This window comes from Orycteropus afer, unplaced genomic scaffold (assembly GCF_000298275.1).
Source record: "Orycteropus afer afer isolate SDZICR_OR568_19922 unplaced genomic scaffold, OryAfe1.0 scaffold00375, whole genome shotgun sequence".
NCBI lineage: Eukaryota > Metazoa > Chordata > Mammalia > Tubulidentata > Orycteropodidae > Orycteropus > Orycteropus afer.
Window position 1 is genome coordinate 3,033,109 of NW_006921962.1, and position 6,607 is coordinate 3,039,715.

The window sequence follows — 6,607 nt, forward strand, 5'->3', positions numbered from 1 at the left end:
TGTGGTCAATGTCATGAGACAAAGTGTATGTGAACTGCTGTATGGAAAGTGAATTTGCTCTGTAAATTTTCACCCAAATCACAATAAAAATAAATTAATTAATTAATCTTTTTTTAAAAAATAAGCAATGGTATTGAAGGAAGAAGTCCAAGCTGCACTGAAGGAATTGGCAAAAGGCAAGGCTCTAGGAATTGACAGAATACCAAATGAGATCTTTCAACAAACTAATGCAATGCTCGAAGCACTCACTTGTCATGACAGGAAATTTGGAAAATGGCTACCTGACCAACTGACTGGAAGAGATCCATATCTGTACCCATTTGTGCCCGTTTGGAAGAAAGGTGATCCAATAGAATGTGGCAATTACTGAAAAATATCATTAATATCACACTTAAGTAAAATTTTACTGAAGATCATTCGAAAATGGTTGCAGCAGTGCATCAGCAGGGAACTGTCAGAAATTTAAGCTGTATTCAGAATAGGACAAGGAAAGAGGCATATCATTGCTGATGTCAGACGGATCTTGACCAAAAATTGAGAACACCATATCTATTGCTAACTATGAAAAGGCATTAGAATGTGTGGATCATGACAAATTATGAATAACATTGTGAAGAAAGAGAATTCCAAAACACTTAATTGTGCTCATGTGGAACCTGGACATAGACCAAGAGGTAGTTGTTCAAACAGGAAAAAAAAAAAAAAAAGGAAAAACCACGTGGTTTAAAATCAGGAGAGGTATGTATCAGGGTTGTATCTTTTCACCATACTTCACCATACTTATTCAATCTGTATGCTGGCAAATAATGTGAGAATATGGACTATACGAAGAAGGACACAGCATCAAAATTAGAGGAAGACTTATTAACAACCTGTGATATACAGATTACACAACCTTGCTTCCTGAAAATAAAGATGAATTGAAGCATTTATTGAGGAAGATCAAAGACTACAGCCGTGAGTATAGATTACACCTCAACATAAACAAAACAAAAATTCTCACAATTGGATTAATAAACAACATCATGATAAATGGAGAAAAGATTGAAATTGTCAAGGATTTCATTTTACTTGGATCTATAATCAACACCCATGGAAACAGCAGTCAAGAAATCAAACAACATATCGCATTAGGCAAATCCACTGCAAACAACCTCTTTAAAGTGTTAAAAGGCAAAGATGTCACTTTATGAACTAAGTGTGCCTGACTCAAGTCATGGTATTTCATTCACCTCATGTGTACCTACAATGAATAAGGAAGACTGAAGAAGAACTGATGCCTTTGAATTATGGTGTTGATGAAGAATGTTGAAAATACCATGGGCTGCCAGAAGAACTAAAACATTTCTTGGAAGTATAGCCAGAATGCTCCTTAGAAGCAAGGATGGTGAGACTTTTTCTCACTCACTTCGGACATACTATCAGGAGGGTCAAGTCCCTGGAGAAGGGCAACATGCTTGGTAAAGTAGAGTGTTAGTGAAAAAGGGGAAGACCCTCAATGCAATGGGTTGACACAGTGGCTGCAACAATGGGCTCAAACACAGGATTGTGATGGCATGGAATGATGATTTTGTCTGTTTTATATTGGGTCACTATGAGTTGGAACCAATCAATGGCATCAAGCAACAATTTTTATCCTTACATTATATGGTAATGTATACATACCTTGCTTATAACAAGACTTCCATATAAATATTAGCTCTTATCATTGGATTTAAATGCCCCATTTTACTGTCAGTCTCTACCACTAACCTTTAAACTCCTTTACCTAAAGGACAATGTTTTACTCATTTTCTTTAACTTAGTTCTTGTATGATAGTAGGTGATCAAAGAATGTTTGTTAAACTTTAAGATGGAAAGGAACAGGCAGTCCCTGGGTTATGAATGTCTGACAAAGGCACAAGTTGTACTTGCCCTTTAATGTCATGTAAATTGTCCCTATCTTTGAAATGATTAGGAGCTCTGAAATGATTGAACCAACCTCTACTCACAACAAATTCTTCATCACAATAACCTTTACTTTCTTCATGTGCAACTTTTAAATAATTGGAAAGTCTTTAAGTTTTGTCTTGTACTAAAGTAAAGCTAAATAAGAACTGTATGGGTCTGTTCCAATTTACCTACAGATTCTTGAAGACACACTCAGGAACGTATCTTGTTTGTAACCTAGGGACTGCTTGTATTGAGTTCTGTGTAAGGCAGATTTCTAAAATGGCCCCCCAAATATATCCAGCCCTAATCCCTAGAACCTATAAATATGATGAAATATCACTACCATGCTTAGGCTCTTCAATATGGTTAGTTGAATTTAAAATAGGGAGATTATCCAAGTGTGCCTGATCTAATGTTATGAACTCATAAAAGCAGAGAGCTTTCTCAGGTTGGTGGTAAAAGGGGAAGTCAGAGATACTTCAGGCATGAGAAAGATGTGACATACAATTTCTGGCTTTGAAGATGGAGAGGATCATGTGTAAGAAACAGAAAGGCCTCTAGATGTTGAGAGTGACTCCTGCTTAATAGCCAGCAAGAAAATAGAGACCTCAGTGCTGCTACCCAAGAAAATGAATTCTGTCAATCTGAGTGAATGTGGAAGCAAATTCTTCCTAAGAGCACAACTCAGGTGACACTTTGTATTTAGCTTTGTGAAATCAGCCAAGCCCCATGGTCTTTTGACCTACACAACTGCTATATAATAAAAGGTTATTCTTTTAAGACATTAAATTTGTTGTAATTTGTTACAGTAGCCATAGAAAATGAATACAATCACCTTCAACATTCCAAATACATGTAACGCTCTTTACATAAGTATTGGGAATGAATTTCATTTATAGATTGTACTAGAAAGTCTATCTTTCCTAATCTTTTATAAAGAACTTAATTAATTAATTAATTTCAACTTTAGAGGTACTTGGCCATCTCACGGTAACCTTAACATACAATAGACAGAAACATTGCCCTGTCCTGTGTCATCTTCACTACTGTGGGCATGTTTGAGTGCATCCATTGTTGTGGCAATTGTGTCAATCCATGCCACCCAGATTCCTCCTTGCCCTTGTTTTTCACCAAATATTATGTCTTCCTTTAGGGATTAATCCTTACTGATGGTGTATCCAAAGTAAGTGAGTCACCCTATGTTCTGTTTTGATCCTTAAGGTTCTCATTGGCTAATATTCAGAAGTAGATTGCAGGTCTTTCTTCCTAGTCTGTCTTAGTCTGGAAGCTCTGCTGAAACTTGTCCACCATGGCTGAGCTTGCTATGCTATGCTACCAGTGACATAGCTTCCAGCATTACAACAACATGCAAGCTACAGAATACAATACACTGACAAATAGGTGGTAAAATCGCAACTTTACTACTTAGCTAGTAGGGAAATCAGTATCAGTCATTCATGATGGTCTCTCTCCCAATTCTTTATCTTGCAGTGTTGTGTGTCAACTTTCTGAGATCATACAAAGTGCTGCTGTAGTCATTAGTCATGTTTGCACACTACTGACAGCTTGAACATCTATTCTAGCCTGCAAGGTCTCTTCGGGTCCCTTTTCAATATTTAAGTCCCAACCAGGGGCAAATTTACTGTGGAGCTAAGGAAGCTGAAGCTCCAAGGCCTATCACTTGCATGAGTCCTTTCCAAATCCCTATATTTAATTGAGTATTTGTAATTTTCATCCTATTTCTTAAAGTGAAATCCCTAAATTGTACAAAAGTCATAGTCCACTAACCTGGATTATTTGCTCTGTTCAGACCTTTCCTGAATAGCTAATTAAAATGGTTCCCTCTTTCCTACCCAACACTATCCCCTCATCTGCCAATACCTTCAGACATTGTTTTTCACCTTCATTCTCCTAACTTCACTACACTTAGCTGTAGCCTGCATTTGTTTACTCTTTTAAAATGTATTCATTGCTTGTCCCTTAGTACTAGAATGTAAGTTCACTGAAGGCAGGCACTTCATCTATTTTGTTCACCCCTGTATCCTCAGAACCGGGATGATTGACACATGTTGTTTTGTTGTTATGTGCCGTCGAGTCGGCCCCGACTCATAGCGACTCCTCCTTGGGTTTCCTAGGCAGTATCACTACGGAAGTAGATTGCCCCATCTTCCTTCCGAGGAGTGGCTGGGATTGACACATAGTGTTATGTCAATCTGTTGACTGGCTGACCTCAGGTTAACTAAACTGATATATTCCAGTCAAGTTTGGGGTACAGCTATCTTTGGCTAGTGATAGTCCCAGGCCTAGGTTCTAGCCTGTCTGATACAGCATTCAGCCATTCATTTTGAAATCCTGTCATATTCTCTAGGCAGTGCCAGGGATTAAAGAACAAGTCCCTACTGCTTAAGAGACCTGCAGACTTCCCATCCGTTCCCATGGTAGCACCCAAGAATCACTTGGGAGACTTCTGCTTTGTTCCTGCTTCTCTACCCCAAATAAAAATAACATTCCATGATATTATGGAACGATATTTTTGTGAAGTGAGAAAAAAAGCAAATTTAGAAAATTTTGCCATTTGTATCAATCTGTAATGCTATGCAAATGTGGCTTCAGTAAATTCTTAGCCACTTCCTGTACTGCTTCCAACCAGATTATTAGACCTGAACTCTTACTAAATAGAATTTGAGGGTTGCCATTTCTAGCAAGGAAGGAAAGTGTTTTGAAAGCAACTTCTGCTTTCTTTCCTGCCGCAAACATCCCCTGAGGCAAGGAAACAGAGTTGATATCAACTTAAAGAAGGGAAGAAGGGAAGGAAAAGAGACAACTATAAGAAAACAAACAAAATCTCAAGTTCTTTTTTTCTTTTCTAACATACATTATTGTTTTAATCTTTAAGACAACTGCATAAAGCTGATATTATTCCCACCTACCAAAGAGCACAGTCAGCATCATACCAGTAATGCTGTGTTCATTATCACTGCACTTCTTTGTTCTATTATTTACTTTGTCCATTTTTGCACTCTGGCCTATGGAGGAATTTAGATGTTCTTGCAGGACCTGAGTGGAAGGACATTTGGATTGATCTCTCAACTAAAAGCCAGTATCCCAAGATGGAGCTCATGCACTGGAACTTTACCTCCACGTGTTAAAGCAGCCTTCAGTTGTAATTTCAGCATGTCTATGGGAGCTCTGGTAGCATAGTGGCTAAGGCACTTGACTGCTAACCAGAAGGCTGGCGGTTCAAACCCACCAGCCACTCCTCGGAAGGAAGGTTGGGCAATCCTACTTCCGTAGTGATACTGCCTCGGAAACCCAAGGAGGGGTCGCTATGAGTCAGGGCTGACTCGACGGCACATAACAACAACAACAACATGGAGCATTAATCTTAGTTCTGCAGATTCCTTCATGTTTTCCCCTAAAACATACAGATACTTTTGTATAAATTAGCCTTCTAATGGCCTTCCTTGATACACTGAGGGAGGTGTGCCAATAAGCCCATTCCTGGATTTCACTAATTAATCATAATAATTATTATATATGGCTATTAAAAGGAGCCCTGATGGCACAATGGTTAAGTGCTCAGCTGCTAAGGTTGCCAACTGAAAGGTCAGTGGTTTGAAGCCACCAGCTGCTCCACAGGAGAAAAGACCTGGTGATCTGCTCCTGTAAAGATTACAGCCTAGGAAACCCTTTGGGACATTTCCACTCTGTCCTGTAGGGTCACCATGAGTCAGAATCAACTCAACAGCACTCAACAACAGATGGCAATTGAAGTGTGTGTTTCCCAAAGTGTGAGACATGTAGACTGGTGAGATGCATGAAATAATTTAAGTGAATGAGACATTAAATAGCAGTGTATCACTTAGCAAAAAAAGCTACTGTCTTTTCCATACCCTTTAATCTTTCTGATTATGCTCAGTAGAAAAATCTCAGGGTGATGCTATTATGTCCAATCCTTACTAATCTTTTTTTTTTTTAACAAATTGAATGTAAGTCTGGTGATAGGATCTGTGATAGGCAATCTAGTAGAATTAAGAATATTGCTTTGTTTTCATTGTATTAATTTTATGACTTTATTTAAGTAAATTAGAAATAAGTTTTCTACTTAGCAAAGCACTATAAAGTTTCTAAGGAGCTCTGGTAGCGTAGTGCCTAAGGCACTTGACTGCTAACCAGAAGAATGACGGTTCAAACCCATGAGCCACTCCTTGGAAGGAAGATGGGGCAATCTACTTCCGTAGTGATACTGCCTCTGAAACCCAAGGAGGGGTCACTATGAGTCGGGTCCAACTCGACGGGACATAACAACAACAACAACGTAAAGTTTCTAAGCTAAATATAAGCTTTTTAAAAATATTAAAGAAAACTTTAATAATATAATTTGTGGTACTTGCATCTGGCAAAATTTGTGATAAAGTTTGGGAAACACTATTAAACAATTCATATGAATAGCTATGTGATGTTCTGACACTGAACATGATACAGGTTGCAAGTCAGATGTATTGAAAGTAAGTTATGTCTCTTTAGTACTGTGCCTACCCTTTGGATTGTTGACAGACACTTGTCTGCTTTCCAGTTTGAAGGAAGCAGAGGAACCCCGTGCTCATATCAGCCAAAAGTCCCTGTGCTAGGGTTATGTCTTGGGGATGAAGCCAGATGTGCAGAGAATTCACCT